Raw genomic sequence first — 10,664 nt, forward strand, 5'->3', positions numbered from 1 at the left:
AGTCACTATTGGTACGGAGGGAGGCTTTATTGGCTCGTCACGTAGCGAGGTATGTTTTGGAGCCTGATTGTATGTGGTCCTCTCTGCTGAGGGCCAAGTATGGGGCCTTGGTTGCTGATGCGAGAGCTGGCCGTCGCCATTCGGTGGTATGGCGGGAGATGTGCGCCAGAGCACGGAGGGTTCTACCGGAGATCAGATGGGTTATAGGTGATGGTCGCTCCGTTGATGTCCTGGAGGATTGCTGGGTGACTGATGTGCCGATTAGCCGTATGCCGACATTGGTGGACTCGGTGCGTCTTGCGGGTCGGAGGGTCAGCGACTTGTTGGATCCAGACGTGGGCAGTTGGAGGGTGGGGCTTGTTCGAGAGGTGTTTGGGGCGCAGTTGGCTGAGATGATTTTGGGTCTTCCGGTGCCTTCCCAGGGGGAGTCTGACAGGTTGGTATGGGTGCCGACGGGGCGATCACAGGTGCGAGCGAGGGATTTGGTCGCCCTCTTCAGTAGAGAGTCACCTAGACGGATGGAGGGAGGCTGGATCTGGAGGATGCGGATACACCCACGGGTGGCGCTATTCATCTGGAAGGTAGCCTGGGGCTGCCTTCCCACCAGGAGTCAGCTAGTCAGGCGGGGCATGAGGGTTCCTCAGGAGTGCGAGGTGTGTCCGGCCAGTGAGGAGACCATTCAGCACGTGCTTTTGCAGTGCCCTAGGGCTCGAGAGATATGGAGGTCGTCTTCAGCACCTATTCCCCACTTCGTCGGGACGACACAGGATTTCATACAGTTATTGCGGGCTTCGGTTCGGAGTCCTAGGCTGGTGGAGGTGGGCATTACTAGGGCATACCTGGCCTACCATATCTGGTTGGACCGGAATGCTCGTATGTTCGAGGGCAGGAGGTTCTCGGCGAGGATGGTCGCAGAGAGAGCTGTGCTTCAGGCTGGGGAGGTTATCTCTTGCTTTGGCGAGTCTTCACTTGGGATGACTAGGGACATCTGGGGTACCCGCAGTGCTATTTTAGCGCCCAGGTTTGCCATTGTGTCCTGGGTACCCCCACCCCCTGGTTATCTTAAAGTGAATTTTGATGGCAGTGTGATGACGGACAGGAGGTCGGGAGGGGCTGGATTTGTTATACGGGACCATTTTGGGAGTCTGGTCGCAGCAGGAGGCTGGGGCACGACGGGGCTCACGGTCGTTGGGGCAGAGCTGTGGGCTGCCTGGGCGGGTATTTCCTATGCGCGGCGGGTGCTCGGGGCTGGCCGGCTGTATCTTGAGGGGGACTCCTCCGTAGTCATAGACTGGATCCGGGGTGCTGATAGATATGGGGATGGACATCCGCTCATTCGGGAGACCCGCAGACTGGCGATGGAGATGGACGAGTTTATGGCAGTGCACATTTTCCAGGAGGCAAACAGGGCTGCTGACTGGGTTGCCTCCCATGTTGCACGACATTCTGGGGAGATCCATTGGACTTCCACGGTGGAGTTACCGCCACAGCTGTATTATTTACTTTCTTCTGATTTGGCAGGATGTACTCACGTTAGAGCTATATGAATTGCCGTTTTGACCAAAAAAAAAAAAAAAAGAGTATGAGGTAAAGGTAAAGCGAACCTCAGCCCGCCCGGCCCAGCCCGTGAACAGGTCTATTTACCATTTTTGGCTTAAGTTCAAGAATGCTGATCTCCATCTTTGAATCTCGTAAATCAGTAAGACCTATGATCTCAATTTTGTTTCCAGATAGAAAATCCTAATTCACGAAAGAAGACCAAATATAGATTGAAAAAGCAATGCAAGAAGATAAAAAACTTAAGAGTAAAGATGAATATAATGTCAGGATTTTAAGATATTTCATAAATTTACATAAGAAAAATACTTAAAATATGATAATGGGATATTAACAACTTAAAATTAAAAATGAAAATATCTTCAAGTTTTTGACCTGTAATCAGCTTTTTTATCTTCTATGTTCTTTTGTGTAGATTGCAGCACATCATAATAGAAATATTCCCCTTATCTCCTTTGAGTACAGGATATTATTCAAACGAGTAGGAATCCCTTGCCGATTATCCTCGGGAATGTATTTATAACTATACAAGATATAATGCAACTAGGCTGATACATTCGCAATTTTTACTGATTACATTCAAAATAGTAACTAGTAGACATAAGGAACAATTCGGTGCACATCTTGTTTGAAGCTTCCTCTCAAATAAATATCCAGTTCTCCTCGTAATGAATGAAGGATGGAGAAGAATGAAACAAAAAAAGTTTATACTTGCATGGCAGTAATGAATGCGTGAAATGTTAGTGTGCTTTTACTACCAAACCACCAATCCAGTAAATGGTAATATATCATGAAAAAGTTGTTAAATACTGACCTTTAAATTTGTCCAAGTTCTCGTTATTTACAGCAGCATCCTCACAGACCTGCTGCAATAGGGAGCCTATGTCTTTAAATACAATTTCTTTTGGGCATTTTCCATCAAACTATTTCCTTGAAAGCAATTAAAAATAAATAAGAATCATTTCTTCAAATTCTTGTGAAATTAAACGTGATGCAGAGTATGCAATCACCTTGCTTAACAAGTCCAAATATATTGGCAAGATAGCTTCAGCATTTCATTTATATGTTTCTAAGACTAGATTTGACCTAGCCATATGTAAGAAACAATAGTCAGACATGGCATTCTAGATCCAAAAGGAAAAAGTCTAAATCAAGGAACACCATTCGTTATGGTATGGAGTGTAGCATACCATACCAGTACTGAGCATACCGCACCATACCGGTACTGGTGTCGCCGTGAATTAGGTGCAGTGTCATGCCAGTCAACGCCATAACATGCACACCTTCCTTGTAATATATAGGCAAGGTACAGGGTGAATATGCCATGATATCATGCTTACCAGTCTATCTATATCATCTGTACTAGCTGCATAGGCCATGCTGCCTATCTGTATTAGTCTGTACCAGCTGGACAGGCCAGCATAGATTAACACAGAATGGCAGACTCATTTTTCTTAGTTGAGCCCTGGAAATGAGGGCAAGCACATGAGCAGCATAGCATGGCATGACACAACATAGTTTTGTATTATGCTGGCCTATGACCAGCAAGGATGCAGCATGTAGTACTTACTATCATCGTATAAAATAAGACATTATGATAGAAGAGTTGAAATTGAGTAGAGTTCCAACATGAGTGATCTTATGTCAAAATATCTACCCTTCCATGAAAACATGATTAGTGTGAGCAGCCACCATGTCTCATAAAATACAACTTATTCTGACAGGCAATCAGTTGTCATGGTAATGCTGTTGCTGTTACAGGTAGTTAAGACATGGAAGAACCATAACAACTATAATTCTACCACATAAAATTATGGTTGTTATCTTGATGAAGCACATCTACAATTTTGAACTCTGGGTTGGGCTGGACATTTTACCGCTTTTCCATTTTGGTTGTTTTCCTTGTTGACAAATCGTGGCAGCTACATCAACAAATCTATAGCAGCACACAAAATATTTTTTGTCTTTGCTATAGAGACATTAAAGAATGAAGTAACAGAGAGAGAGCATGAGAAATAACAGAAAAGAATTACCTTTTCATGAGTATATTATCTCCTTTAATGACCTCCAGCCTTTGGCCATTTAAGCATGAGAACCTTGTTTGGACATCTCAATACTTTACCCCACTGTTTTGTTATTTATCCTTTCCTCGTGTCGTCTACCTGGGCTGATAATGCTGATTGCGATTCGTTTTCTTGGTATTTGAACCATAAGGTCCCTAACCTTGATTCGATTTACTGTCGAGCTGCGGCTGTGATGACAGGGATTCAAACAGCAAAGTGGGGTTCCTGCTATCATGACGCAGCTGTAAAAGCTTTATCTGATGACAAAGTGTTGGTTGAGTATCCTGTTGGGCATTTGGGGTTCAAGGACGAGGCGGCTTCTAGGATATATAAGCCATGTAGAAACTTCCTCTGTTTCTGGAGGAAAGTTTTAAGATGGTACATTTTGCCAGTCACTGAATCCAGCCTCCTTCCAACACATCTGTTGGTTTGAATTTTATCAGGAACCTGAATAAGAACAGATAAGATTTGTGAATGGTCAAATTGATTGAGTTCATGGACCAAAATAACAAGTTGGATCACGGTAGCATGAGCAAATCTAAATGTTTTGCTGTCAACATGTAAAAATTAAATGTACGTTTACACTTTTATATAGAAAAAAAGAAAATCAAGGGCATGTACGCTAAAGGAAATAAAATGCCAATCTTCATTTATTATTAGTTAGAGATTAGAATTTTTTGACACAAAAATAAAGATAAAACATTAGAGAGAACAGTGTGTGCAAATCAATATATGACAATGCAAGGTCGGAGGAACCAGTACTAAGCACCGTACTAGTTTTCCGGTAGCATGACTCGGTACGGGCCGTGCCGGATCTATACCGAAAGAGGGACGGTACCGTGGGAGAGAGGAAAAGAGAGATAGAGAAGGGGGAGAAAGGGAGGGAGGCCGGAGGAGGGTGCGGACGCCGGCGGAGGGCCGACGGAGGCCGGTGGAATCTGCGGGAAGCAAGGCCGCAGTTCAAAACAGGGGAAGCGGCCGCGATCTTAAAAAATTTGAAATTTTTAAGTAAAGTCGGCAAATCGCTTGCTGACTTCACTTAAAAACCGCAAAAGTTATTAAGGCCACAACCGGACCCTTGTTTCGTTCAAACCAGAAAAACCGGCCGCGGCCTCGACTGCCGTGTGGCCTCCGCCAGCGTCCCGACCTCTCCCCCTCCCTCCCTCCCCCGCGCACTCTCTTTCTTTCTCCTTCTCCAGCTCCGACAACGGATCTCATTTTCATTGCCGAAACCATACCGGTGAGCCACTGGTATAGCTCGAATCGGCCGGAACCGCCCAGTTCGGAACAGTTCCACCGACCTTGTGACAATGTTAATCAAGCAAGAGGATAGACTACAATAACAAGTTTTAACATAACTAGTTCTTCCAATGTATGTGTAAGTATTTCTGTGGTTGCTACTGAGGAATCTGAATGTCAACTACAACCAAAAATAATAAGAACTATATTATCTCAAATTATCTTTCAACCTTAAACGGTTGGCTTGGTTCCTCCAACTATTCATCACATATTTTACATCTGCTTAGATCATATCGCATGGCATATGATCTGCACCTCCATAATGTTCAAAATATTTACCATGTATTTGTTGCAATGTCTATTAGCTCTCTCGATAATTTGAATAGATACTTTTACCTTTGCAAGCATGACAAACAACCACTCAACTTCCATCAGGTGCTCCTCATCATGACTTTCAATTAAGCAACTTAATTAGCTCATATGTTCATGTCATATAAGCAAAACAACAGAAAGTATTTCTCACATTTGGAAGAGATAACAACAGTAGCAAATTGAGTCAAAACCACTCTACAAAATAATATTGATACTCAAAGAAACAGAAAACTAACCTGATACATGCTGGTCAATTTAGGAAGTTCTTTCATTAGGACCTGTGGTAGTAGGCAAGTAGTGTTCTTCCTTTTCAGAAATCAGTTATTGCATATCAATGTATCAGGGCTAAGTGGCCTCTTGGGCTGAATCACACCAGTTGTTTGAGATACATGGCTGAGTTGATGGGTTTGGGCCTTCTTAGTATCCAGCCAAATAGGACTAAAATTGCTTTCAGATGTCATATCGCCCAGCCACAGAGAGAGAGAGAGAGGTGGAGGAGTAGCAGAAGAAGAGGGTAACAAATGCATCACCATCTAGATATGGACCTTTATGTTGAGATTTTATGTATACAGGCATGAAAACAGAGACTAGAAGAATCAAGTTATACATGTGCGAAACTTGATGACAAAGAAAACAATCTCTTATATTTTTTTTCTTGGTGCGTCTCATTATGGCTATCTTTGCAGAACTCCATTTGTGGAACTTATGTTGCAGTTACATGAAGAACATAGAACTAACATGATACACAAGGGGTCTTGAGAAGAATCATGTGGATGGAATTCTTACTTGTATAAGCTGAGAGAAAGGAAGAGAGGAAAAGATTCAAAGTGGGAGGGTAGATGGAAACTGCATAGTCTGTTATCTAGCTAGCTAGGTGGTGCCTAAGAATATTACTAAGAAGCAACAACCATTTTATACCAAAGTTATTTAGGCTGAATATAAACTTAAATAGCTGATCACCAGTGATAGGTCCCATCTATCATTTTATAATTGCAGCCCAATCAGAATATAGGCCAACTGCTAGAAGCAAAACAAAAGGGGAGATGTACTAAGTATGGTGTGTCAATGTACCGGAATTATTAGTTGGTCCTCTAGCGATATCCAATAGAAATCGAAAATGAACTGAAGATGGAAGGAGTATTTTATTTTTTCCAATCAATTATATCCTATACGTGACCTTCAGACCTGAACAACCTTAAAATCATAAGAATCTATATTAAAAACATAAAGCAAACAAGTATACACCTGAAGGACACAACCAATACTGAAGCAGAAGAAACAAGCTTTTAATTGGTCCACTAGTGATATCCAATAGAAATCAAAAATGAATCGAAGATGGAAGCAGTATTTTGTTTTTTTTTAATCAACTATATCTTATATATGACCATCACAGACTTGAACAACCTTAAAATGATAAAGATCTATATTAAGACATAAAGCAGATGAGTATACACCTGAAGGACAAATCAGTACTGAAGCAGAATACGCAAGCTTTGAGACACATGCAAACACAGTTATCTAGCATCAACATGCTTCAGACATAGAACTCATAAATAACAGTTTAATTCAAAAATGAAGAATGAATAAAAGAATATAAATGGCATACATCTAGCACAATGTATATGCCTGGTCTTATTTTGATCCTTTCAAGACTTTGTGAATGTGAAGAACTCCTGGGGTACACATCAAGTAGCCATCCTTTCTCTCTTACATAGATCTCCTGTTGATATGTGCACCAATCCATACTGAAAGTACAAATCATAAATCATGTCAACCAAATTATGTACTCAAAGGCCAGAACCTATACAACATGAAGCCTCATAATCATGAATGGATCATGGGATGGTGGCATTGATACAGTCATCTAAGTGCATTTCTATTGCAGTTTGGCATATACTTCAGATATATTATCCAAGAGAATATCTAATGCGACCTACTGCTTATAGAACGTGGACTCAAATGTTCAGATAATGAATTTCAGCTCCTCCCATACATGTTATACAACTTAATAGAAAAACAAAGTGAGACAAGTCAAAAGGTTACATTCTTGCACTAAATAAACATGGGATTTATACGAAACTCTATTATCCCTACATACAATACACCAACAGTGAATTGGAGCTTGATAAATGTTTCTAACTGCGGAAGGCACTCTCCACCTGTGCCAACATTAGTTTCACACTTCGAGCTCCCTCTACTAAGATGTTCAGTAATTGTAAATCTCTTATCCTCATTTATTTCTGTCTTTTTTCTCTCGGTTTTATATCCTCCATTTTGACCCTTATTCTTCTCTTTTCCCTTCCTTTTACATTCTTCCTTGCTGTGAATATTCATATCTATCCAAATCTGGAGTTTATTTTAGTTTATATCAATTTATTTGTGACCCTAATGATAATGGGTTGCATTTGAGTGTCATCGAGCAATGAGATCCTACCCAATGAGGGACAATGGACAACAAGTTGAGAGAGTTCGCCAAGGGAATCAATGCAAAATTCAAGTCTGTTATGGAGGATATGAAGAAAATATATGTGTTATTGGAGCAGCATGTTGTGTTCAAGATTCCAGCTCCTCCATTGCTGTCAACTTCTTCCAACGTCTTAATCCCTTCATGTTTGAAACTATATCTAGTCAACAAAACTAAGTCCTAGCCCAACTTAGAGAACAAATCTAAGCCCTAATCACTAACCCCTTCCGACGCTTTTAAGAAGACAAAAGCTACCTCACAAATTAGCAAACAGATGTAAACAATCTAGTTGCAAGAGAGATTAGGGTGTTGAAAGGACAACACATGGACTCAAAGCAGACAAGTGCCTTCAAATGACAGTGGCTTACAGTGAAAAGCTGATGACAGTATTCTCTAATGGAGAAGTATAGACAATTTTTGTCTCAACAAAAGTAGTGGAAAAGCTGAATCTGAAGGTGTAGTGAAAGAATATCCCCTTATAAGTTGCATGGCTGCATGACCCTGAAAGTCTCAATGTAGAACAACATTTCTTCATCTCTTTTACTATGGGATTATTCAAAGACTATTCGATTTAAGATGTCAATAAGTTCAGAAAACAATGCTTGCGACAACCTTTACACTGCTCAGGATCAAGGTAGAAATTTGTTCCAAACAAACCAGATAGCAATTATGGATAGAAAGATTTTGGCTTGACCCAAAAAATTCCAATGCACATTCCCTCTCCAACAAAGAAAACAATGCACATTCCCTCAATAGATGGAGTAGTTCTTCGCAAAAGCAACAAACTTGTAAATGAGTCAAGTGAGAGCAACTGATGCAACTGGGACTTCAGAGACAAATTTCAGAATTTATATTTTAATTCTGATCTTTAGGTTTTTATATTATATTTTCTAGTAATTTTTGCACTAGCTTTTATGGTGAAATTATTGTCTATAATTCCTACTTCATTATGTCTAGGTAGGGTTAGGAAAGGTTTTAAGTCATTGTTTTTGTGTTTTGGAGGGATTTCCACAGCTTTTTGTGCAGCCTTCCACGCAATGCAAGTAATTCTCTTGTTGGCAAGCCTTCAATTAGCTTCTGCTAGAGTGAATGGTCTAGATGCAGTGGAGCTTTAGGTTCATTAGAAGTTTTATTTTGAGTTGAATTATGTTAGTTTGGATCCACTGCAAACAAGTTTCGTGGTTAGGAATCATCATTTTAATGGTTGTTTAAGTATTAACCTACATAGGTCAATGAGAATTTATATATAGCATAAATAAATTCCTCTAAGAGGTTTTTCCCTTGATTTTTTTTCACTCTTCTCTCTGTACTTCTCATCTTCTATCCCAATCCTTCTCTTAGTCTCAACCTCATTGTTTTATACTGTCATAACTCATAAAAGAATAATATTCACATTTGTCCAGAACTGGAATTTATATCAGCATATATCCCATTTACTTGCACAAAACGAAATAGCTTATTTCATTTCTCCTAGACCAAAATTGTTGGGATAATAGGTGTTCGCGAGATGGAACTTGCAATTACACCCTTTAGAGCATTGCCCGACAGAAAGCAATCATTACATATAAATATATGTAATTGGGATGAATGAGATGGACCCTTCGCACAAAAAAGGAATAGGGATTGTGGTTGCAAGAAGAAATACAAGGATCCAGTGCCCTGGACAGGAATCTCTAGAAAAAAACGTGACTCTGGTGCTCCTGTATCCTCAGTCCTCCCTTTCCGATGTAGGTGATAAAGAAACCCTAGGAATATACCGCAAATACAAGAGTTGAAGGCAACGACGTTGTCTTATGAGTGTGATGACTGTAAGATCCCTCTCCATTCGTTTCCAAAACAACCCAGAAAGTAGTAGACACCTTACCCTCGACATGTTCTTGTGCAAGAAAACCTTTGGTTGTAATCAACCCTCCAACCCTAGAAGGCATCCTAGTTTCTTCGTTGCCTTTTCCTACCACCTTCTATGCTCTTACGTCCACAGTGAATCAAGATTTAGCATCAAAACTCTCATTATCATGTCCAGCAGATCTTTGATGTTGGATTATGCTTCAGAATTAGCTTCTTGTTCTTCTTTATTGAAGAAAAATAGCTTCTTTTTCCAATATTCTTAATGAACAAGACAACAAAAAAAGAAACGAAAGAAAGAAAGAAAGAACAAAAAAAGAAAAGAAAAGAAAAAGAAATTTTTGCATCATTCTTCTTTAAGAGTTATCATATGATTCTTGGCATTGACTCATACAAGAAAACAGCACAAAGAGCAGAAGACTGCACAGAAGAGGATAATGGGAACAGACCTCCTCGACGATCATCTGACACTGAGTGCCTTTCCCCGCCGCAGGAGCCCCAGAAACCATCGCCTTCATCGGCTCCTTGGCCGGGCAATCCACCTTCAGCGCCTGCCAAATAAATTACAGCGGCATCAACAAAACTCAAGAAGCGCTAAAAGGTATGAGGGAAACATCCGGGAACTGACCTTAGGTTTAGGGTTCGTCCTCCAAGATGTCTTGAATTCGATTCTAGGGGAGTGAGAGAGAAGAAAAAGAAAAAGGGGCGGGAGAGGAGAGGAGAGGAGGAAAGGGGAAGGAGGGCGAGTCGATGAGGAAGGCGTAGGAGGCTACTTGGGTTTCGCTTAAATAGGCTACTGATCTCTCTCCCCCTCTCTCCGTTCTTAAATAGGGTGTATATGCGGCAGCTGAGGTTTCTTGCACATAGGGGGAATACGGGAGCGAAGTGGAGTGTCGCCGCCGATATATATATATATATATATAGCAGAAAATATATGATAATCCGGGACCGTTGGTTTCTCTCTCAAGTTCTACCCGTGCGTGAAAACGACACCGCGTGGAAGTTCATATGAAGTCAGGCGCCACCTTTGCTTTCGAATATTTGATAGTAAATAAATGCATTGTCTTTCGGTATATATTTAGAGGGGCTAATTAAATTGCAGATTAGGTATATTTAGAAATATT

The 10,664-nt window shown here is 40.9% G+C and overlaps 1 long non-coding RNA gene across 5 annotated transcripts; it reads right to left on the reverse strand.

Moving 5' to 3' along the window:
- Positions 1-1,807: 1,807 nt before the first annotated feature.
- Positions 1,808-10,406, reverse strand: LOC103715970. Of its 5 annotated transcripts, none has more exons than XR_003387336.2 (5): positions 10,169-10,406; positions 9,990-10,091; positions 6,838-6,976; positions 3,591-4,067; positions 1,808-2,420 (listed from the first exon to the last, which is right to left on the reverse strand). It is a non-coding gene; the product is annotated as an uncharacterized LOC103715970 (long non-coding RNA). The 5 variants fall into 5 exon arrangements; XR_003387337.2 differs by having other exon boundaries at positions 1,808-2,423; XR_003387334.2 differs by having other exon boundaries at positions 1,808-2,480.
- Between the last annotated feature and the right edge of the window lie 258 nt (positions 10,407-10,664).

This window comes from Phoenix dactylifera, chromosome 1 (assembly GCF_009389715.1).
Source record: "Phoenix dactylifera cultivar Barhee BC4 chromosome 1, palm_55x_up_171113_PBpolish2nd_filt_p, whole genome shotgun sequence".
NCBI lineage: Eukaryota > Viridiplantae > Streptophyta > Magnoliopsida > Arecales > Arecaceae > Phoenix > Phoenix dactylifera.